This window comes from Polypterus senegalus, chromosome 4, assembly GCF_016835505.1.
Source record: "Polypterus senegalus isolate Bchr_013 chromosome 4, ASM1683550v1, whole genome shotgun sequence".
NCBI lineage: Eukaryota > Metazoa > Chordata > Cladistia > Polypteriformes > Polypteridae > Polypterus > Polypterus senegalus.
In genome coordinates, this window is record NC_053157.1 from 104,163,963 (window position 1) to 104,190,352 (window position 26,390).

General features: G+C 35.3%; 1 protein-coding gene across 2 annotated transcripts in view; it reads right to left on the reverse strand.

The window, feature by feature from the left end:
- The window catches only part of grid2 (glutamate receptor, ionotropic, delta 2), a 2,157,968-nt gene that overhangs the window by 1,303,537 nt on the left and 828,041 nt on the right, over positions 1–26,390 (reverse strand). The window lies entirely within an intron of this gene.

The window sequence follows — 26,390 nt, forward strand, 5'->3', positions numbered from 1 at the left end:
ATACAAGAACTACGTCTGAGACTGAGCAGGACTGAGGCAGTGTTTTAACTGCCTGCCGCTGAACACATTTTAAAAATTCTTTACCCAGAATTTAGGTTTGTACTTGTATACTGTTAATAAAATGATTTTCTTTTTCTGATAAAAAATACTTTATCACATTAAATAATAAATAAAAGAAAGATTATTTGAAATGGAAATGAAATAATATGAAAATACCAGTAATGGCGCACTGCATGATAACTCTTTCTCTGTATGTTTAGCATTTGTTTGCTCAGAGGTTGATGCGCTTGCTGCTTCCTGAGCAGCTCTTCTTTTTTTCACCCTGGCGGCCCGCTTCTTCTCTTCTTTCGTCTGCATCTTTTCGTGATTAAGTCAGTGTTTGTGTTGCAATTACTTAGTATGTTTTCCTTCATTTTTCACTAAAGCTGGCACTTAAGTCTTCAATGTGCCTCAAGAATGATTTAAGATATGAAAAGGTAGGCGAAGTGACAACGAAGGTGTTACGGATGAGAGTTGCGCCTGTACGCATAAACCGCATGGTCACCCTGCATGCCACTGCCGAGAGTTGATTCTACAATAAAATAAAAAGAGAAATAACCTTGGAGGTCAATCATCACCCCGAAAGCGGGTAGTAGATGTCTCATGTGTACCAAATTTCAGGTCAATAGTTCAAACAGTTTACGAGCTACAGGTGATTTAAAATCCTGGATAGACAAACAGACATCCATAGTACCATATTATATAAGAAGATAGTACTATTAACATTTCTAACTCACTCTGTAACCCCATTGCCAATTGAATTTTCTCTCTGCCGTCTGTTACTTTGCCGCCTGTGAGTATGTTAGTATGGTGATTTTTTTGTACAGACGAATTAATGAAATTTTCCACTCCACAAATATGTTCTTACAAAAACACTGCAGAACTTTTCACATTTATTAAATATGGAACCAAAAGATCACAAAAAATAAATAACAAAGAAAGCAAGAATCCCCTTTCCTTAAAACATAACTTACATCAGCTGTCCAAAAACATAAGCTAAATTGTTCAACATCAGACAAAACAAAGAGACTTCTAACAGTAGAGTGATACATAAAATCAAAACACATTCATAATGAAATCAGAGGATGACTTAGCTGGCTGTTAGCAAGACACTGCAGACTTTGTACATGAAGAAAAAGGAGAACACTTCTTCACTGATGTATGACTGCTTTTTACAATTTGGAACAGCTCAGTCTAGATGGAAATGCTTCTACATAACAATCCAGTTCTGTGAAAAAAGTTGATGCAATGGATCCTGTAACAGTTAAAGGCACTGATAACAAGCAGAATAAGTTGGTATTGATATTAGTGAAGAAGGCACAATAAAATGTGAAAAAGACACACCCTGTCTACTGTTTAAATGTTGTTTGTATCACACTGTATCTGGATCAACAATTGTAAACAAAAAAGAGGAACAGCGCCACAAACTGCTGTAAATGGTTTATGGTTATCATTGATGTTGTGAGTCTATATTGCCCAGCTTAGGCAGTGAGAAAAACATTTTGCTAGATGGATGGTCAGTATCATCTCTCCCAGAGGCTGTTTGAAGCACAAATTGCTGCACAGGCTACTAGCAATATCTTTCTTTCCTAAGAACATTCCATTCATCTTTTGCAGAGCAAAGTGGATTGAGTGTTTCACTGGAAAAAATCCTTACACATCCTTACCATAAACAGTGTGAATAACATATTTATTCTTATTAATAGCATAAAACATTTGTGGTAGATTTAAACTCCTTGATGATGGTTTTAAAAATGTCACTCTTTGTGTTGTTGTTTTATTATAACTTGTATGTTAATGTTGATTATTATATTATCCATCCATTATCCAACCCACTTTATCCTAACTACAGGGTCACGAGGGTCTGCCTGAGCCAATTCCAACCAACACAGGGTGCATGGCTGGAAACAAACCCCAGGCAGGGCGCCAGCCCACTGCAGGGCACACACACACATCAAGCACAATTTAGGATCGCCAGTGCACCTAACCTGCATGTCTTTGGACTGTGGGAGGAAACCCACGCAGACACGGGGAGAACATGCAAACTCCACACAGGAAGGACCCAGGAAGCAAACCCAGGTCTCCTAACTGCGAGGCAGCAGCGCTACCACTGCGTCACCATGCCGGCCTATATTATATTATATTATATTATATTATATTATATTATATTATATTATATTATATTATATTATATTATATTATATTATATTATATTATGGATATTTACTCTGTATCCTGTCAATCCTGTTGTATGTGGGGCTTAAACAGTTCCACTGCATTTAACAATCTCTTGAATTAAGAACGAATAAAGCTCTACTCAACCTGTAGTGTTCAACTATCATAAAGCATAAAAACAGTTTTTCTTGCCCCTGCAGTTGAACAGCATTGGTAGACACCAATCTATAATAATATCTGGCTATTTTTTCTGTTTGGACAGTACTTCAACTTAAATTTAACCAGGCCCATGTAACTGGAACTGTATGTAGTCTGTAAAAAGACATTATTAGCTGAATGACAGGATTTGGAAAGTAGAGTATTAGCATGTTAATAAAAACTACTAAACATAAAGAAAAATATAATTATCAAATTAACATGCCATTTACTTAGACAACTCTAAGTAGCCAACTTCATTTAGCTGCTGCAGTATGCAATATTCTTTAGGTGACAATAAAAAGTCTAGTATAAAATTAATTTAAAACTTACAAATGCAAATCCAAGCATATGTTAATAATCATCTTAAATGCAGTTCAATGTTGTGAGGTTCTGTCCTTGCAGCATCAGTTGCACAGACACATTTTTGAAATTGGGGTTAAAAACATAGTATGCAGAGAATAAACTATACAAATATGGCGAGAATATGCAAACTTTATACAGATGCAAACCCAGGATACTAAATCTGTAACTCAACAGTGCTAATCTCTGCACCGCTGTGCCACATAATAAAGAAAGTAAAGTGTAATTATCACACAATCAGTTTATTACCAGTCAACAAAAGTTATTAGTGGTCATTATTCCCATACAAGTGAGCCAGCATGTTTTGATTGAGGCCTACTGGAAGGTTTAGAAGGTTCATTAAAACTGATTTAAAGAGAGAGGACAGCCATCATAAACATTAACATCAAGAGATTTGATTTTTGCAATGTGCACATGTCCCAATAATGTTAATTCAGTACAGTAATTGATGGCACATGTATAAAAATCAAAGTAAATAAAGTGTACAACTTTCTATTTAACATAAACTTGTTTTTCTTAAAGCTGCTGGATTACACTCAAATTTCATTCTAAAGTATGAGGTAGATTTATATTTGAAGTAATATTCAGCACAGCACTTAAGCAGATCTAGCAGCAGTAAGAACCCCAGTTTATTCTTCTCACTTTTTTAGTATTAGTATTAGTGTCTTTAGTGTCTGACCAATATGTAACACATGTCCTCTTTCCAGCTCCACAATCAATTAAAATGTATTGAAATACATGACCTCACTTTGCTTGATATACAGTAAATTACAAACCAGCTAAGACAATGTACTCCTTACCCTATTTCATATGTGAAAACCACAACATTCCAGTCTTGAATTTATCAAATAATATAACATTTCAAAATGCTTTTTTATCTTTTTATACATGTTCCTTTACAGTCACATGACTGATTTGCTCTGCTTTCATTACAGGATTAAAAGAAAAGTGTAGTGACTGAAATTGCACTAAGCTAGCTTAGCATATTATTGAATACAGCCCTGCAATTCTTATGAAAGGGGGTTGTTTAGTGTTAACATTTTTGAGATCCCGTAAATGTGGATTGGACTTAACTGTATCCAAATTAATTGAAAGTGCTATGGAAGTACAATGTCTTTAATTTGGGAGTCAACAACATGCTTAGCCTTTTTACCTGATGTTTTTTAGAAAGATCTGCTATGAATTCTGCAGCCTGATTAGGGACATTCTTACTGAAAATGCTAAAAATGACTTATTAATTTATATTTGCTTTAAAGTATGCATTTATTAGAAAATAATGGTAGCCTGTTCACTATAACCTTCAATTTGTACAACCACTAAGAATATTTAAATTGCATAATAATGCATGCTAATATTTTCTATCATGTGAATATTTGGACATATTCGCATTTCCAGCAAACCCCTAGTCAGAGATTAATTTATTTTCATGTGATATATATTTGACATTACCTTTATTTATATATGTTTTGGGGCGGCACGGTGGCACAGTGGGTAGCGCTGCTGCCTCACATTTAGGAGACCCGGGTCCACCCTGCGGGGAGTTTGCATGTTCTCCCCGTGCCTGCGTGGGTTTCCTCCGGGTGCTCCGTTTTTCTCCCATAGACCTATGACATGCAGATTAGGTGCACTGGCAATCCTAAATTGTCCCTGGTGTGTGCTTGGTGGGTGTCTGGGTGTGTGTGCCCTGTGGTGGGCTTGCGCCCTGCCCAGGGTTTGTTTCCTGCCTTGTGCCCTGTTTTGGTTGAGATTGGCTCCAGCAGACCAACGTGACCCTGTAGATAGGATATGGTGGGTTGGATAATGGAAGGATGGATATATGTCTTGTCTGCTTTAAGACCTCACTGTCAGACAGAAATGAAATATGAAAGAACAATATGTGTGCAGATCAACCCATAAACTGAGAGTTTAGAGTCTAAAGACAAAACCCTCAAATTACCAGTTGATCTTGTGTCTTCACCTGTAGTCATGAGCTGTGGGTACTGATAGACATAATGAAAATTTGAGTACAAGCAGTATAAATAAAGTTTCTTCAGAGGGTTTCTGGGCTGACACACCAAGACAGAGTGAAAATCTCAGCAATTTGGTTGAGCCTCAGAAGACAGTCACCTCTCTTCTGGATTGAGAGGAGCCAGTTGAGGAAATTTTGGCTTGTCACAAGTATGCCTTCTGGATATCTTCCCTTGGAGCTGCTCAAAGCACATCCCACTGGGTGGAGATCCTGCAGCAATTCCTAAACATGCAGCAAAAATTCTATCTTTTGAATGGTTTAGAAATGCCTAGAACTTCCCCAGGATTAACTGAAACTTCTGGATGGGGTCAGAAAATTCTGGATTAACCTTTTTGGCCTGCTGCTGCTGCAACTCTCATCAGGGTAAACCTGTAAAATGATGAGATGAGTCATGTGGGCATGGTGTTTATATGTTATGCCATTTCTTTTAATCTCTTGCTCTTCATTGAAGATATAAGAAATCTCAGTCTACAGGTACTATAGTATTAGGTGAAAACACATTTAAGGATACAGCAGTTAGTCTTATTTTGTTTCTTATCTGGCTGATTTGGTAGTGTAATCTTCTGTAATTCAATCTATAAATTGAATATATCCTCTACATAAACCAAATTGATTGTACTTTCACATTTTTGAAGTTTAAGTGAAAAAAGATTTCAAAACATGTAATATGTTCTCTTGTGTGTAATTGGGTGGGAGTATTGCATTTGCTGTAATTTATGCATGCTTTCCAAATAAACATATTTTCCTCACTTTAGCGTGAATAGAGGTTTATATCGTTTCCAACAATTTTTTTATAGTGTGAAATGACAATTATAGTATTTCTTGAACAATATATCATTATAGGTTTGACCTGAGTTTGGTCTGACATGAAATTTAAAATCACCAAGGGCATCTTCTAATGTGCATTTTTAAGCAATGGCTAAGGGCACTCCAGAGAGAAAAAGCACTATTTGGTTAAACAACTGAAATATAATCCAGTTTATGAGTTTTAATGCCATTTACGGTAGTTATTAGGCAAATGAGTAAAGCAGATAAAATTATTTTAATCTGCTGCAGTGAATAGGAATGCAACTAATTTACATGAGGAGAAAGTTTACTTATCTGATAGAATTTATGCACACATTTCTTAATGCTATGATAATCAGAGTAAATCAGTTTTAAGAATCTGTGCATCTGTAGGCTACAAGTGATGTGTGAAAAAGACTTCTTGTGAATCTCCAATTTGTGACATGCAAATTTTCTTCCATGGGCTGGCATTATTCCAGTTTGTACATTTTTATTAAAAACGTGTTCATCTATCTTTTAGTTAGTTTATAAATGCAGTAAAATCAGCAGACCTTAAGCATTCTTCCTACTAAATATGAAGTCCAGGTGTGTTTTTTTTATATAAAAGAGGTATGTAGGAATGAACTGAGAAAAAGAAACTCATTTTTTATTTTAATTGCAACAAAATGTTTTGGTGTGCTTCTTGTTTTCCAACAGAAAACACAATTTATTTCACTGTATTTTCTTTTTCTGTTTTTTGAGAGATATCAATCAAAGTCACTGTCTATTACATTTCTTTGTCTTATTTAAAGTACGGAATCATGAAATGGATTCAAAAAATATTACTCTGGAAAATAGATTCCTGGAATTAAAATACATTATAATGAACTCGGTGTGGAAAGAAGCTAATGGAAGGTAAGACTGTATACATCACTGCCCTAAGTAATCCTTTTGTGAAACATCATTGAGGTGAAAGCTGGGTAGAAAACCTCCCATGGTCTGCATAAAGATATTTATTTGATGTATTACCATGACTAGAAACACAAATTCAGCCCACAAACAGCATCCAGACCCTTGTATAACTGAGATGTAAATCACAGCAAAAGTGGTTAATAAATGAAAAATATCTGTGTATAACATGATAGCCCAGAAGCAACATTACATAACAAGTGAACTACAGAGAACCTCTAACAGTATGCTATCACATATCTGGATGTAATTGTTTCCATTAATACATTTTTAAACATTCGAATATTAAAATATCTAGTAGAATTGTTTTGTGTGTGTGTGTTTTTTTTAATGCATGCAGGTTGTAACTGTTTATTCCAGAGATAAAGAATATTTGCAGTGGGTACTGAAAAATAGAATATCCTATTTTTATTAGAATATTAGAACACTCTAGATGAGAACAGGCCATTCAGCCCAACAAAGCTCACCAGTCCTATCCACTTATTTCTTCCAAAAAAACATCAAGTTGAGTTTTGAAAGTCCCTAAAGTCTTACTGTTTACCACACTACTTGGTAGCTTATTCCAATTGTCTATCTTTCTTTGTTTAAAGAAAAACGTAGACGCAACGCAAAATTTACCATTAACAAGTTTCCAACTGTGTCCCCGTGTTCTTGATAAACTAATTTTAAAATAACAGTCTCGATCCACTGTACTACTTCCCTTCATAATTTTAAACACTTCAATCATGTCACCTCTTAATCTTCTTTTGCTTTAACTGGATAGGCTTAGCTCTTTCAATCTTTCCTCATAATTCAACCCCTGTATCCCTGGAATCAACCTAGTCGCTCTTCTCTGGACCTTTTCTAGCACTGCTATGTTCTTTTTGTAGCCTGGAGACCAAAATTGCACACAGTACTCCACCAGATGAGGCCTCACCAGTGCGTTATAAAGGCTGAGCATAACCGCCATGGACCACACACCTTGATATAAAACCTAACTTTCTGTTAGCCTTCTTAATGGCTTCTGAACACTATCTGGAAGTCGATAGCTTAGACTCCACTATGACTCTTAAATCCTTCTCATAAGGTGTACTCTCGATTTTCCAACTGCCCATTGTGTTGACATTAAATTTCATCTGCCACAAAACTGCCCAAGCCTGCATGTTATACAAGTCCTTCTGTAATGAAATAACGGATTCCAAATTATCTGCTAATCCACCTATCTTGGTATGATCTGCTGAGGTTCCTTGCACCATCACTCTCTGCTTCCTGTGTCTAAGCCAATTCTGCACCCATCTAAAAACATCACCCTGAACTCCCACTTCTTTTAGTTTGATGCCCAACCTCTCATGTGGCACCTTGTTAAATGCTTTCTGAAAGTCCAGATAAATAATATCATAAGCTCCACTTTGATCGTATCCTTTTGTTGCTTCCTCATACAATTCCAGCATGTTATTAAAACACGACCTCCCTCTTCTGAACCCATGTTGACTGTTCAGAATAACTGCTGTCCTTGCTAGGTGTTGCTCAATCTTATCCTTAATACAGTAATTCCTTCCAATAATTTTCCTGTAATGCATGCTAAGATTACTGGCCTATAGTTGCTTGGATCTGTCCTGTCACCCTTTTTATATAATGGGATGATATTTGCCATTTTCCAGTCCCTTGGAATCTCTCTAGTGCGCAGTGACTTCCTAAAAATACGTGTCAATATCTTTATGATATAGTAATTGACAAGACAAATACTAACATAGATATACTTTCAAAATGCAGTTTGTATTTTAGGTAGGTGAGATTCATTTAAAAATATTTAGTATGAACACTGTCTTTGTTAGAGATGTTCAGTTTATTTTGAAATCTGAAATGTGCATTAAGATTTTTCAAATACATTTTGTGAGATGTCAAAATACAGGTGGTTGTTTTGATTTCAGAAATAAATGGCAGGATTTCCCGTTCTGTCATTAGTTTACAATTACTCATTAGCTATGCTTTGTGATAACTCCAGTTCTAAATATAAAATCTAACTGCTCAATAGGCAGTCTTAATTGCTGTTAAATGTAATTTTGTGTTTCCACAGTTTTTGCTGGCAATTCACAACCTAAAAAGAGGATAAGTAAGAGTTCACAAGTGTTTCATTTTGTATTACACTTTAGTGTAATTTAATAATGCTTTATAATAGTTCACCAATTCATTAATGGATAGATATTACTGGTTTCCATATATGTTAATCATTTTCTATTTTGTTGTTAGTGTGTTTTAACAAATCTGTATCTTCATATGTACTAATTATGTGTTTAGTAATTTATACATTTTACACTTGCATTTTAAATATGCCTTTATAATTGAATCTTACCTGAAAATTTTCACTTTGCTCTGTGCCAGCACACAGTGAACAGTGCTACACAAAAACAGACTGAATTGAATTGAATTTTAAACTTTGATTATGAAATAAATGATCTCATTTCATACAACTGCATCAGTATATGATACCCAGTCTAACCTTTGTATAAAACATTTTTTTAATATTAAAAGACATATTTCAATAGTGCAGCTATACATTTATTTAATTTCAGCATTTACAATAAAGAATAAAATCAATTATTTTACCACAGAATGTTAGAGCTACTGACAGACAGACAGAATCATCTTAAAACCAAAAACAAAAGTGACTAATGGTTCATATTGCTTTTTAATATTTATCTCACTGTTATACATGTTACTCTTTGCCATTATATTACCCCTTCTCTGTGTCCTCCTAATAAAAATGACATCTTCTCCACATTGGCATCCCTTGTAGCCTTGGAATGGCATCTCAAAGTTAGTCATGATCCATCACGACTCCTCTGTCATATTCTATCAATATTAAGGACTCTAGCCTACACTATTCTCCATGGTGGAATTGGACAGCTGGAGATTCTGAACTGCCTTTCTCCTGTGAGAAAAAAAAGTGAGTTTGCTTTTTCAGTTCTTTTTGCCAATTGGTTGTATACATTTAAAATTTCCATTTACTGATGTATTTACTATTATATGCTAGTTAAAAATGATCTCTATAGATAAATATGTGTTTATATTGCAGGCAAAGGTTTTCAGTGTGCCACTATAATCTGCTAAAATTCTTATATCTCTTTTTGTACCATGTTTCTCTTGTCTGATTATTTCCGCCATGATTACAAAAGGGCTATTGGCACTAGTCTGTACTGCATCAAGAAAGAGCCCCCCTGTTTTAGACAGCATACTGTATGAATATTTGTTTGTACATAAATGCATGCATCTTTAGTTTTGTTTTTATCATATGGTATTCTATGTTGTATATTAGCTATATGTGCAAATATGTCTGGTCCAATGGGAAGGCACTACATAGGAAATTGGATGCAATCCTATGCACACTCAAACACATGCTCAAAAGTATGCAGATGTATGTTTGGCAAATGCCACAAATAAATTCTTTATTTACTATTAGATGAAACAAAGTTTTCTAGAAATAACCCTGATAAACACAAAAAGAAATGTTCAAAACCCACTCAGAAAGCTCTCCAAGCCAGGAATCCAGCCCGGGTTCAAGCACTGTGACATATCAGTGTATACCACCTAATGTGTAATAGTCCTGAAAATACATATTCATATTTAACAGACAGAATCATCTTAAAACCAAAAGCAAATGTGACTAGTCTGCCAGATTTTCTGCTACAAAATATGTCCTTTCACTCTGGATCAGCTCATATAGTCATCAAAGATGTAACAATGGCCTTGTGGTGGGCAGTGGCTCTATTGCGCTGTTTAATTTTAATTTACTTTCATCAAAGCACTTCCTGCCAAAAACTCCTAAACTTTTTGATTCCTCTTAGCTCATATAAACTCTAGACAGTTTGAATAACATCTTAATTAATATGGGCAGAATGGTGGCCCTAAGGCTAAGGATCTGAGCAGGCAATCAAAAGGTTGACGGTTCAAATGCCGTAAACAACATCACACTGTTCCAGTGGGGTGCAGAGGTGTGACTTGAGTCCCTATCTAGGTGGCATGTTGAGTTGTGGGTGCGGCTATGCACTATCAGCGTATGCTCCCAACCACTCTCTCCTCTCTTAATTAATATCTGCTATTTAAAATTATAACAAACTCTTCAAACTATTTTAGGCTAATTTTGTTCATTTTCCTTAAAACATATTCCTTTTCTTACAGCAAATCGCTAGCTTTATAATAATGATTTAATTCTGTGTGGCTACTTTTCACTGCTTTTTCCAGTGTCTCTTAATTATTTGATGAGCTATTCTTGACAGACTAGCATACTGTATATGTTTGATAGACCATATATATTTCTTCATTTTTGCCTACATGCAGTCACTCTTGTATGGTTCTAAGACATTTAGCTTACCTTTCATCTCCTAGAGTGTTTCTTAAGGGTTCTTTCCTTTGGCACTTCTGTTGAATATTCATATGCTACCAAAGGCATACTTTACCTGCTAAACTGACCCGTTGCTCCAGTAGAACACTATGCTTACATCTCTCCTGAATGCACGTCAGATATATTCCACTTTAATGTCAGCCTCAATCATATTATTCTGTGGATGTCAGCTATTTTTTAACAGCTAAATGTTAATAAAACAAAATGTCTTCTTGTTACATCTCAAGTTAACATACAGTACGTTAACCTGGGATCCTGCCAAATAAACACAGAATTTTCAGTGATTACCATTGACTGTATTCTTGTAATATTAGGTCTATGACTTTCCCATTATAGATATGAAAATCCTTAATAACTCCTTCATTATTTCATATTCTTAGTATTGCAACTCTCTTCTTTCTGACTCTTTCTATTGCAGCAGATTTCTGGTAGAGGGTAATTTATATTTGTATTGCCTGCTTTTAATAGTCATTGACTAACAGCAAAAATACTTGTTTGAAGTGTAAGTGTAACTGCTGTTCAGAAGCATAAAGTGTACATTATGTCTTGCCTTCTTCACCTGCCTCTTTTAGCTACCTCAATACACAAGCTTTGAAAGCCTGGCAGTAATGTAGGAATGCTTAAATTCTACTGGTTACCTTGCATAATTCAAATGCACTTAGAATTTTCATTCATTAGTGTTTCTGGTTTTTCAAAACCCTACTTAACTCTTAAAAATGTACATTCACCTTTGTAGCTTCTTTTGTGATGTGAGTGTAGGACACAATTAGTCAGGGCATTCTAAACTCACCTGATAACTTGTGTCAAGCATATGTGAAGAGAAGGCATTCTATGGGTTTGTTTTTATGGCTGTAATTCCACCCCAAGTTGGGAGGGGATGCTGTAGTTCACATTTTGTTTTTCTGCATCTGTAGACCAGGAGCTCCAAATGCTGAGGACCTGCAACACTATTTCTGTTTCTACCCCTTAGTCCTACCTCATCCAGTCCAGAAGACTTACAAAGCCCAGCATTCCAAAAATGGACTTAATCAGCATATGGAGTTGCGCCTCAGAAGACATCTTAATTATTTTGCTTATTTTCAGTCTTAGAAATTATTAGCAACAGAATAAAGAAATTACTGGCTGGTGCCCAAAATCATTTTCTGTATCCGGCATTTCATTTTACATTTTTTAGTCTTCCATTTTAATCCAAATATTCCTATACTCACACTTTTAAAATGTACTCTACTGTAATGACTTTTCTAATGCTGACAGTACTGTACTTTTCATCAGTCATTCAGCTCTTACATTACCTTAAGTTACTTCAATGTTTGTTTTTTGATTTGATGGCAAGATTTCTACAGGTCCCCTCACATGTCTGTATTTTCTTATGCTTTATCTTGCAGTTGCATTATCTTCAATCTTTATATCACGTTTGTATTTACTTGATTGTGCCTCTTTATTGTGAGCTTTATTAAAGGTACTATGTTTTTCAATATTTCTTTTGGGTCAAATACAAAAGTATGTTAAATGGCTGTTGTATATCATTCAGTCCCTGTACTGGTATAACAAGAGTTATGTCTGCATTCCAGACTTGAACTGAATCCATTTAATGTGGGTGTACGACTTCACCTAAAGCGTATCCTGGCTTGGCTCCTTCTCCTGTGTTTGATTTCCATATGTTACCTTTTAAGTTTGAGGAAATATGAGTTTGTATTTCTGCTGTTTGCAGATTATGTTCCGCTTTTCACCTCTTTAGAATATGATTAAGTCACTTATTATCAGCACCTTCAAAACTAAGGTGAATCTCTCCTGGAAAGGAATGGCTTCCTCTATGTCTGTTGTCATGTATTACAGCTGAAAAAGCACATTTTGTATTGTTTTGGTAATTTTTGTAATTTGTTTTATTTAATACTTATTTTGAAATGCTGGACTGGTTTCAGCAATCTTGTAGTTGCCTTTTCTGTTTTCAACATTTTCTTATTTATTTTTGTTTGCTGTCTGCCAGAGCTGGTTCATTGTTATACATGTATTTTCCTCTATCCACTTAGGGACTAATGTAGTAAAGCAAAACCCTGAAGATTCAATGATAAGGCCTTTATAATTAGGTATTAAAATTAGGCTATTGTTAGTGCCTTTCAAGGCTTTTACTGAATTTTACTGTTTTTTAGTATTTTTATCTCCCTGTCACTGCTAAAATGCTGATAACTTGAAAGTATGTAGTGAGCGTTTATTTTTTATTTGTTTTTATGAGCCTGCCTGCTTGTGATACCAGTAAGAGAGAGAGCAGCTTCATTTTATGGAGGGATTTAGAAGCTTTTCTATTCTTGTTAATAAGAGGGAGTTGACAGGAGAGTGACAAGTGAACAATGAATCTGATCATCAGTACTGAAGGAGCTGTACCAGGAAGTGAGGTTAAACCTGGAAGAAGCTTTCGATGAAGCTTTGAGTAGACACCACAAATAGAGATATTGACTTCAAATTACTAAAATGAGGTGCCAGAGCAGAACCGGCAGAATTCAGTATTCATGTCTGGGTGAGAAACTTTTCAGTCTGGGAGGACTTTTGATTGAAGGTGTTTCTGCTCACACCCTAGGTGCCTTAAGAAAATTTTTTTCTCTTCCTCCCAAGGAGGCACTAAGATGATTTTTTCTATGTCGTTCAGGCTATTTTTTCTTTATTTATAACTGCAAACTATCACATGGTGCAAAACAGTATGTAAAGATATTGTATTATTAAGGATTTATATCAGGTGTACATCCCTATAAATGGACTTGTAGGTAAAGTGTAATTTGTAATATCTAGTGTATGGATGTTTAAAAATTGCATTTGGAATTAATCAAATAAGGGAAAACAGAGGAAGGAACAGAAAAACAGTGTTATGCTTTGTCTCCCTGTTCCGTGACAGAGGTGTTGACATGCACTAAAGAGTGACAATTTTTTCAGTATATGACAGAAAAGTGAACCCCTGCCATCTAATCAGTGAATTGTTATCCAATGCTTCCTTAGGTTTAAGGCACCTTCAATACATGCTGTCTGCGGTGGGCTGGCACCCTGCCCGAGTTTTGTTTCCTGCCTTGTGCCCTGTGTTGGCTGGGATTGGCTCCAGCAGACTCCCATGACCCTGTAGTTAGGATATAACGGGTTGGATAATGGATGGATGGAATATATGCTGTTTCTGACTGTAGATATACTAGTAGGTTTAAACTAATCATTTGTACAGTATATGAGAATTGTACATTTGCTCATATCCAGTATCCAAGAAACCAAAAATAATTATTTCTTGCAATTTCATAGATCCTACCTGTTTCATTATTACTATTTTTTTAGTGTCTGTGTTACATGTTTAGGGCTATTGAAGGTGTCAGGTGGACATCATGTAATAGTTGGTAGCTAATTGTATATAACTTAAGGAATGTTCATTGGGCCTATTTAATGTGAAATACAGCGTTGAATACAATTTAAGCATGTTACTTTTTTTTTACTAGAAAGATTGTTGGAACCTGAATATTTGTTTTGTAGCATGATACTGGCTTTCCCATCCTGCATGAGCCAGGGTTTTTTCCCTGTCTTATGTTTATATTCTTTTTTATATCTTTTGATTTCAAGTTTTTTTTAATCATGTTTACACACAAAAATATAAAATTTGTCCACTAAATTGCATCCAGTAACAGACAGAAAGAAATAAACAAATGAAGACAAGAGATTTGGAAAAACTTACACAGAAATTCTGAAAATATTTAGAGCATTTGAAAAAACATATTTAGTTAAAAACTACTTCTAGAAGTTTGATAGGATACATATTGAAATCTCTATTCTGGAATTTTGTAAAAATTATTATCTTTGATATTCCTTATTAAAAAGACACATGGCACTGAGGAAAAGGAATTTCTGGAGCAATTTGCATGGGTTTTCAAAGCGACTATCCATCCTGATTTAATAAAGTTTAGTTCTGCATGTAATTGGTTTCTGTCTTCAGTTTAAATGATTTCTAGTTTTTTTCAAGATTGTGCTCAGACACACACTTTCCAAATCCTCTACATCAGCCCTAATAACGTTAGTTGCATGTATGGTAATCTGATGGAGGTTTTTGAAATTTTGGTTTGTCAAACTGCTAAACCAGAAAGAAGCTGAAAGTGACAACAGACTGGATCACACTGCAATAAAAGGACAATATGAGGCCCTTGTCCTCTTTACATCAAAGGAATAAGTGGCAAGTAAATGTAGAGTTTTTTTTTTGTGTTTATATTACAATGAGGATTGCTATATACCTTCTCCCCCAGAACAATGTTATTAAAATCAAATATCATTTGTGTCTTTTTCTATTTTTTGATTAAACTGTATTTTTCATGTGTTTATATGTTTAATTTAGTATATGTGTATTTAGCATTGTTCTCAAGTTTCTTGTACTTTATGAGTGAAACCCCAATGGGGGCACCCTTACATAATTTCTGAAGGACTGTCCTCAGCCTGTATATTCAGGCTGAAAAAAGAATTACAGGGTAGTTTATTGAGGTTGTGACTTTTCTTTATTCATTGCGAAAAAAATGTGAATACAATTTTTTCTGTATGCTGAATTTTTGCTGTGCTCTTGTTTTTTTGCTTTTGGATAACAATTTGGGATGTATTGCTCTGATTTGTCTTTTAAGACAAAATCATTTTTCTTTAATTGTGTTTGCCTTATTTTTGTTATACTTTTTGTATAAATTCATTATTGATAGAGATCTTTTGCTGCTCTTATCCTTCTCAAAGCATAGATTTTTTTTAATTTTCTTGTACTAATTTTATACTGTGTCATGAGTCTCAATTCAGGCTTGGGTAGGCCTATATTGCCAGTTGCTTGCGGCTGAACCCTGTCTGAGGTGAGGCCTATATTAGGCAGGCCAATACGGTTCTGGTTTCACCAGTTTTTTTTTTTTATGACATTGACTTTCTGGCTTATTATATAATCAACATTGTATGTCTTTCATACCTGTTATTTCAGAAATTCAATTTACTTCTTTTATTGTTTACCCTCATGTTCAATGTCATCAATACATTTTGCCAATTTTATAAGAGATGAAGGTCTGACCATGCTTCAAGGTCAGCTTATACTTAATGACATAGTAGCCATGTTGGACTACAAAAACAAAGAGTGATCACCAGTAACAAATACAAAAACAAAACATGAAGAAGGATAAACTATCAAATAGTGCAAAAATTAAAACAAACTTCTAATAAAGCCTGACACAGACTAAAGTATACAATGATAGAAAACAGTAGGTTTCTACTGTCATCCACACTACAGCAATATTACCACTGGATTTGCAGATTCCTGTTGATTATAAACTTTTGCTAAATTTCTGTAGTGTCCCTGGAATCAATTTGTGAAACTGTATTATCTCAACGTTCTGTAAAGGATAACCATAATGAGGAAATAGGGCAGCCTCCAAATATAAACCTTCACCCACCACAAATTAATGTGTGTCTGGTTAATAAAAACTCTAGTAGTTGCACTAACCCAGAAACAAAAAGACACATAGTTCAAAAGTATATTAATAGTAGTTTTACTAATACAAAACACAAAGTGAAATGATGATCACAGGGAAAACGCAAAGTATCAAATAATAGGACATAAACAAATGCCCTGTTGCCCCACTGGCCCAGGCTATATAATGCATTAGTTAATAACTGATTTGGTCCATGCACTGTCACAAATATGGGGTACAACCTTCAGTTAACTCAGCCATAGTTAATGTCCTTATTCAAATCAAGGTTGGAGGTTATCTACCTCTTATTAACGATGAACAACAAAATTATCAATGGTCAATGTTAGGAAAACCTGAAATTTCCAGGTAATGGAATAAAAAAAAAATACTACTCTAAGTATGTATATATACTGCTCAAAAAAAATTAAAGGAACACTTTTTAATCAGAGTATAGCATCAAGTCAATGAAACTTCTGGGATATTGGTCTGGTCAGTTAAGTAGCAGAGGGGGTTGTTAATCAGTTTCAGCTGCTTTGGTTTTAATAAAATTAATAACAGGTGCACTAGAGGGGCAACAATGAGATGACCCCAAAACAAGAATGGTATAACAGGTGGAGGCCACTGACATCTGTCTCTCCTCATCTTTTCTGACTGTTTTTTCACTAGTTTTGCATTTGGTTACGGTCAGTGTCACTACTGGTAGCATGAGGCAATACCTGGACCCTACAGAGATTGCACAGATAGCCCAAATTTTAGAGGATGGCACATCAATACGTGCCATTACCAAAAGGTTTTCTGTGTCTCCCAGCACAGTCTCAAGGGCATGGAGGAGATTCCAGGAGACAGGCAGCTACTCTAGTAGAGTTGGACAGGGCCTTAGAAGGTCCTTAACCCATCAGCAGGACCAGTATCCGCTCTTTTGGGCTAGGAGGAACAGGATGAGTACTGCCAGAGCCCTAAAAAAATGACCTCCAGCAGGCCACTGGTGTGAATGTTTCTGACCAGAATCAGAAACAAACTTCATGAGGGTGGCCTAAGAGCCCGACATCCTCTAGTGGGCCCTGTGCCCATTGCCTGGCACTGTGTTGCTCAATTGGCATTTGCCATAGAATAACAGAATTGGCAGATCCACCACTGGCACCCTGTGCTTCTCACAGATGAGAGCAGGTTCACCCTGAGCATATGTGACAGACATGAAATGGTCTGGAGAAGCCATGAACAATGTTATGCTACCTGTAACATCGTTCAGCATGACTGGTTTAGTGGTGGGTCAGTGATGGTATGGGAAGGCATATCCATGGAGGGACGCACAGACCTCTACAGGCTAGACAACAGCACCTTGACTGTCATTAGGTATCGGGATGAAATCCTTGGACCCATTGTCAGACCCTATGCTGGTGCAGTGGGTCCTGGGTTCCTCCTGGTACACGACAATGCCCAGCCTCATGCGATGAGAGTATGCAGGCATTTCCTGGAAGATGAAGGATTTGATACAATTGACTGGCCCCCACACTCAACTGACCTAAATCCAATAGAACACCTCTGTGACATTATGTTTAGGTTCATCTGACGCTGCCAGGTTGCAATTCAGACTGTCCAGGAGCTCAGTGATACCCTGGTTCATGTCTGGGAGTAGATCCCTTAGGACACCATCTGTCATCTCATTAGGATGTTGTCAGGCATGCATACAAGAATGTGGGGGCCAAACAAACTATTGAGTACGATTTTGAGTTGCTGCAATGAAATTCATTTTTTCACTTTGATTTTTGGGATGTCTTTAAATTCAGCCCTCTGTAGGCTGATAATTTTCATTTCCATCAAATGATGTGGCATCCTTTCGTTCCTAACACATTTCCCAGTTCATATCAGTATAGATATCCATGATTTTTTTTCCCATTGAGATCTGATGTGTTTTCAAAGTGTTTGTTTATAGATAGATAGATAGATAGATAGATAGATAGATAGATAGATAGATAGATAGATAGATAGATAGATAGATAGATAGATAGATAGAGAGCAATCAAACTTCATCCTAACTTGGACTTAAACAGAGGGTCAATCTTCACCAGTAACACCTGTGATTGGGACAAGCCACACAAATCTTGACAATAATGTGGGAGTAGTTTGGCTTTGAAATAAATATTTTTCTGACAGACTGTGTTCTATTTCTCTTCTCTTTTTTTTTTAATAGATGCAAACACGATACCTGTTTTTCTCACAAATACCATGTGAAACTGATTTGTTAACTCACATCAAACGTGCTTAGATTGCTAAGAATTTTTATGATCTCTGGATTTCCCCTTTTAATATTAAGGTTTAAATGCACTTTAACATTAAATATGCCTTTTCTGTCCTTATAATTACAACTCTGTTTAAAATTACAGTGGAAAACCCCATGCAAATTATGTTTATAAGGGTATTTGCTTTCTGACAGTTTCCAAGAGAGACAGTGTGCAGAGCTGTCAGTTTTTATCTGTGTTGCAGTTTAAGGGATCATGATCTGAATTAGAAATAAAAATCACTAGGCAGAAGCTGGAGCGGCATCACTTTAACTGAGTACCCTTTCAAGGTGAACAAAGACAGTAGGTTTTTTTTTTAACTTTATAAATGTGAACGTGACAGAGGACATTGGATTCTGTCTGGCCTCTTAACTGATGAGAGCACCATGTACTTTGCCCTTTCCTGAAAAAGGAATACAGTCTAGAAGTTGAATATCTTGATATCTTGACAGAGGTCATTAGTAGTATGTTCTTCAATCACCACCTTAAAATTCATTATGGGTTTTATTTCTAATGCAACTGGCAGGCGCTGAAGAATAGAGGACTTTATAGGGGGAAAATGATGTGGGAAGCAAAGCATGTAGGTGGTCAGAACAAAAAGAAGTAGCTTGAATTTTTTATTGAAAGCTACTGCATTACATATAGGATGTAGGCAGGTGAGTTGGGATGTGTTTGAGCTGAAAATGATCTGTGTTGGGATTAAATGTGTCTGCTGAGAATCTAGAAAATCTGACATGTGTACAGTTGCATTCCCATTTTGTTCTACCTTTCACCCTATGCATTTCTCAATGCTGCTGTTATTATTGTTGTTGTTTTAGATTAAAATGCAAGAAAATACCTAAAGGACTGGAATAAAAACTTTAATGTAACATGGGGCCATTTCTACTTTTTTCTAACTACAAAATCTGAGCAAAAAATGTGAAAATAATATTTAAAAATTGATAGGCGGGTTGTAAAGCTTACAGAGTAAAATTTTAAATACAAAAGAATAGAAAAATATACTTAGATATGGATGACACAGTTCTAAACCTATCATTTCAGTCAGAGAAGAGAACAGAGTACTACCTTTTAGTCTTATAACATTCATTTTGCTCCAATTTCAGTTTTGAATTAAGGGTTTTGGCTTCATTTGAGTGTTTAAAAGTATATAAATTATATGCTTCTTTTCGTTCTTTTAACTATACAATCAAGTTTAGATAGTGTTTTTAAAGAAAACACCTGTTTAAAGGCCATAAACAGGGGACCGCTGTGTAGTAGCACTGGTTAAAACTGTTTGGGATTAATAAAGTATCTATCTATCTATCTATCTATCTATCTATCTATCTATCTATCTATCTATCTATCTATCTATCTATCTATCTATTTCATGGATCCAGGGACCTATAAATCCCCACATTGGCAGTCTAGCCACTGCTTATGTGGGGATTACCTGTTCTCCTTGTGGTCATATGATACCTCGTCAAATACCCTGATTTCCTTGAACATTCCAAAGGCACACATGCCATTGTATATGTTTGTGTGAGTCTCTCTTTTACTGAAATGTCATCCACGGGTGCTCCTTGTCTTGCATCTACTGCTGCCAGGCTAAAGTAAGCACAAAAGACAGTAAGGAATAAGATGTCTCTCAAAATAGACAGATGGATAATATTTTATATATCTTTACTGTATATCAAGCATAGAAGTGGGTTGCATAGCTAATAAGGGATTACAAGGAGTAGAATAGCTGGAATTATGGCAGGAAACTGGAGACAAGTAGAACTAGATCTACTGTATATGAAAAAAGGAACTTCTCTTGTGATTGGAAAGCCATTTTAAGTATCTAAGCAGCAAGCAAAAATCATACCAGTGATTAGAATGCCCCATGTCTTTAAACAGTGTCCCTGTAGTAGTTAAAGAGTATATATTGAAAGACATTGGAGTAGGCCAGGTAGATTTCCCAGAATTTTAGTACGCTGCAAAAGAGTTCCCACAGGGAAAATGTGGGACTTTGCTGTCTTTTTGGAGGGCAAGAGTGAAACATAATGGGGGTGGAGGGTAATAGAGAGTAAGACTAAAGTTTTCAAATGACATTCATTACTCAGGCAGTAACTGCTGCTGGGGTCTAAAGTTGTCAGTCTATCTGTGACCCAACGAATTTTGAGGTGGCAAAGGAAAGATAGATTGTTCAGCACATCAACTACCATAAAATGAGCAAGAGATGAGCAAATTCAACTAATGCATAGTGACATAGAACACTGTGTTAATCAGAGCCTTTAAGGAAGCTAGGGTTTGCTTTGAGTCTTTTGTGTTTTTATGCATACATTGATTCCTCCTTTCTTAGATCCTCACTTTGTTCCATACATTTTTGACATATTGTAGAACTGGCATGTTTTTTCTCCAGGTTAAGGTGAAACACTTTATATATAAATACTCCCTTACTCTTCTTTATTAGATCATATACTGTATATAAATATATGCATGTGTACCTTAATGGCCCGGAGGTGCAATGTTTAACCACACTGATTTGCCTTTTCTGAACACAGATTCAGAAAGATACAGAGTGTTCCACAATATACATTAAATAATTTTTTATTAACCTTAAGCACAAAGTGTGGAGATGGGAAAAACACAGCTTATTAAGTATTTACACATTGTGACAGAGAGTCCAGTAGAGGATGCTACATCAGGGAAAGCTTATTGGTACAGAATACCAGTTGGCAGTAGCTCTAATGGAGGTAAGTGCACTGGCATTAGAAATAAATTTAGTAACACACTACTACTGCCAGCAGGGTTCACTATGTCTTAGTAAAACGGATGCTGTCCAGGAGTTGAATATGCCTGGACCATAACAGTATATTAGGTACCAAATAAATTGGTTGGGTATATAATCTACCTTTTCACATACCAAATAACATCAACTGCACTTTCTTTCACCTTGAATTTACTTTCTGTTATTTTTTCCAAACATTTTGACTTTCTATCCCTCTATCAGGAAACATCTTTTCACCACACATATACATTAATGTATTCTCTGCACCCAATTTATCTAGTTTCTGCAACTGCAGGCAGAAACCACTTTCAGGCACAAATACAGTTAGGCAATTAACATTTATTTATTGGGCTGATACCTTTATCCAAAGCAACTTAATACCTTTATGATACAATTGGTTACATTTCTTTTGGTTTTTCAATCGGAGCACACACAGTTCAAGTGACTTTCTAATAGTCATACACTGTCAGTAGCTGGATTTGAACCCACAACCTTAGGAGTTGAAGGCCAAAGTCACCACACTACACCACACTGCCTGCAAGCTAGAAATACCAATTAATTTGTGATACCTATGGCAAGAAAAATGAACTTTTTGAGATACTGTATGTCCATTTAAGAAATCTTAAAATGAATTATAAATATCTGATACCACCTCTGTCTAATAAATTGCTTTCAGATATCTCAAATACATTTCAAGATATCTTAAAATGCTATCCTGGTCAGCTAAAGGTATGTGAAAATATGTTTTGAGGTAACTGAAATGCATTTCTAGACAACCTGAAATAACTTTCTGTGCATTGTGAGATATCTGGAATACACTTTCAGATATTTTTAGAATACCTTTGTGTGCATTTTGAGGAATCTGAAATGCAATTCAAGATACTGTATTTCAGAATAACTGGCTGCAAAATTACTTTCATTTTTCACAGGACAACCTATCATTTTAAGTTCTATTGTAATGTGTTTGAGAGATGTTAAATTGCCCAACATGTTCTTTTAAGATGTCACAAAATGCATTTCAGATTTCATAAACTGGTCTGGATGTTATTTAAGGATAATAAAGATACTAGACATTAAGCCTGTTACAATAACGGGTGCTAGAACAGTAGTGCATAAACATTAGTAGGAACAGTCTATATTAAATGGCAAGGGACCTTGTATGTGGCTGTAATATGCGTCACTGTGTTGTGTGCCTTTAATTTTCTCTCTTAGTAATACTGGTTTGTATTTCCGTAAAATGCCTGTAATTCTGTCTGACAGTAATACAGTGAAACCTCGGTTCAAGACCATAATTCGTTCCAAAACTCTGGTTGTAACCCTATTTGGTCGTGAACCGAAGTAATTTCCCCCATAGGATTGTATGTAAATACAATTTATCCGTTCCAGACCGTATGAACTGTATGTAAATATATATATTTTTTAAGTTTTTAAGCACAAATATAGTTAATTTGCACTTGCAATTATACCATTGAATGCACAGCGTAATAGTAAACTAAATGTAAAAACATTGAATAACACTAAGAAAACCTTGAACAACAGAGAAAACTAACACTGCAAGAGTTCGTGCTATAGCCTTACAACCTGCTCGCTAAAAATACTTATTTTAATGAGTTTTAAGCACAGGGAAAAAAATGAACATTTGAAAAATCCATAATTTAATAAACAACCAAGAAAAGTAACATTGAAACAATGCATGTGCGCGCCTGTGTGTGTGTGTCTCTCTCTCGCGGGCCTGCGTGTGTGTGTGTGTGTCTCTCTTAAGCACGTGCCTCTGTGTCTGTGTTTGTGTGTGTCTGTCTGTCTCACGAGTGCCTGTGTGTGTGTGGGTGTGTGCGTGTGTGTGTGTGTGTCTCGTGTGGAGGATGATATTTACATTAACTCACATCTGCTATAGGCAACATATTTAGATATCTTTCATTCATTTCTTGTCATGTCAAAACATGATTCTGTCCCATTTGAGACATACTGAAACATATTTCAGGATAACTTATTTTTTTTTTCTTGAGGTATCTGAAATACATTTAAGATATAATTAGAAAAGGACATTTTCAAGATATTTGAATATCAATATGAGGTCATTACAATCCAGTTACAAAAATCGCAAATCTGTTTTGAGGTATTTCAAAATGGATGTCTTCATTTTATTAAGATATTTCATATACATCTTAAAATGTATTAAAACAGAAAGAAAGTCATATTGAAAAAACCTGATACCTTATCATCAGCTTCAGATATTGTGAAGTACATCTCAAAATGAAATACACACAAGGCTATTTAGAAATATCTAAAAATGTATTTGAAGTGCTCCATCTTGAAATGCATTTCAGATAACTCAGAATGTATTGCCAATATTTTTAAATATAGGGGAATATATGTTGACCTATTTTAAAGTGCCATTCATGTATTTGAAAAGCTGAACTGCATTTTAGTATATCTAAAATGAATCTTTAAATATTTTCAAATGTTAATGTGGTTTACCATAGATACCTTACCAATGGACTGAAGTAGGAAAATGGAATTCCTAACAAAATCTACATAAATATGGAAAAAGCAATGAAACTACAAAAAAATGTCAATGTCAATTTATTTGTATAGCACATTTAAAACAACATAGGTATGCTAAGGCCAAAGTGCTTTACAATAATAGAATAAATGAAAACAAACAAATAACATAAATAGAAATAAAATATAAGAACATAAATAAAATACATAATAAACAAAAGTAATGTTACATAATCACAATGAGGAAATCATCAGTATTACTGAAGGTCACAGAATGCAAGTGAATAGAAATGAGTCTTTAATCTTGTTTTGAATAGTTCAATTGTAGACGACTCCTTTATGCAATGAGGTAAAGAGTTCCACAGGTGAGGGGCAGCAGCTGCAAAAGCTCTGTCCCCCTTAGTTTTACATTTGGTACGAGGGAACTGTCCAGAAGATCTAAGCACTCTGGATGGCAGGTGTAAAACACACAATTCCGATAACTAGGCAGGAGCAAGCCCATGTAAAGATTTAAAAACTAGCAACAAGATTTTAAAGTCAATTCGAAAACTGACAGGCAGACAGTGTAAAGAAGCTAAAATAGGAGAAACAGAGTCATAATTTCTTGCCCCAACCAGAAAGTGAGCAGCAGCATTCTGGACCAACTGTAACCTGCGTATCAGGGATTTGTTAATCCTAGAATACAGCGAGTTGCAGTAATCGAGAGGAGAAAAAATAAAAGCATGAGTAGCTTTCTCAAGATCCCTAGAAAATAAAAAAGGCTTTATCTTAAAAAAAAAGCAACTCTTGACTACAGAATTTACTTGTTTCTCAAAAGAGAGGTTACTGTCAAAGATAATACAAAGATTACGGACTTGAGGTTTTCAAAAGACAGAGAAAGAGCTGAGAAGTCCAAGACCAATTTGGGCTTTAGTTGATGGACCCACTATAAGCACCTACGTTTTATTTTGATTCAGATCAAGAAAATTATTAGCTATCCAGGATCTTAGTTCAGAAAGACAGTTGTGGAGTTGATTTATTGCAGAGTTGCAGACAGAAATATAAACCTGAGTATCATCAGCATAGCAGTAAAAAGAAATGTTAAATTTCCTAAAAATAGCTCCAATAAGATGAAGGTATATAGAGAATAAAATAGGACCCAAAATGAATCCCTGAGGATCACCATATTTAAGAGGAGCAGTCGACGAAAAAGAGGAATTTAAAGTAAGTGAAAAGTGTCTATCAGTTAAATATGAACTTGAACCAGTTAAGAGCAGCCCCTTTAAACCCAACAAGATGTTCAAGCCGCATCAGCAATATCTCATGGTCAATAGTGTCAAAGGCAGCGGACAGGTCAAGGAGGAGAAGGACAGCAGCGTCACCTGAATCAGTAATAACAGAGATGCTGTTAAATACTTTCAGGAGGGCCGTTTCAATACCATGATAACGCATAAAGCCAGACTGGTAGATCTCAAATAAATTATTGGAGTTAAGGTGATCGACCTATTGATCATAAGTAATTCTTTCTAGAATTTTAGCCAAAAATGGCAGTTGGGAAATTGGGCAAAATATGCACTGAAATCAATGTCTAGGCTATTAATCAGAAATTCTAAACAAAGTGAAACAATTGTCAATTTTTATTAAATCATGTAAGTAAAATTCCAGTGTTTGTACATGTTGTAAACACAGCAATATAGCTTATGAAATAAATTAATGTTTTGTAGTATCAATAAATTTAAACATAATAAGCTTACACACCAGATACAAACTCTTAATCATAGCTTTTTCAAGAAATGCTATATTGGAAATAGAATTACAATATTGAAAAGAAGGATGAAACTGCACGGAGGCTTGTTTAGGAGCTGATTTACAAATTGCCAGAAAAGAAATCTGACTGATGTACACTCCTGTTGAAGTGGAAATGAGACTTAACAGTTGCAATTATTGTGGTTGAATACATAATGCTGCATAATCACAAGTAACTATTCATTTCAATAAACTTTACAATAAAAATTAACATAAAAATGTAACTAAACAAATCCATCCCAATATGAAGGTTTCTATGCATCCTCTTGTACCATTCAGTTATACCATTAACTTATATGAGACAAAATAACATATCAGGGGTCACAGAGGTTCAGAGAATCCCAGCAGGACTTGACACAAGACAAGAAACAATCTGGGATAGATCTCTTATTCATCATAATACACAGATATGAGATACTAGGGCTGTGCATTTTGTTCCTTCAATTTTATGTTTAAGCTAGTGAGAAAGCTGTACTGTATCACATATCTTTCAATAAAAATTGCAAATGCATTTATTATTTAAAATCTTTGACATTCTACCTATGTTGCAGAAATCCTCTTTAGTAAAATTGTTTATTGAAACTTGCTAGTATTACACATTTCATTCAGGATATTAGCTTTGCAAAGTCAAATGAACACTTCAGAATTCATGAACAGAATCAGCAATCATGAATGGGAGCAGCAGTGGACCTAATGCTATAGACCACATTTTTGTAAACCGACTAACATGGGT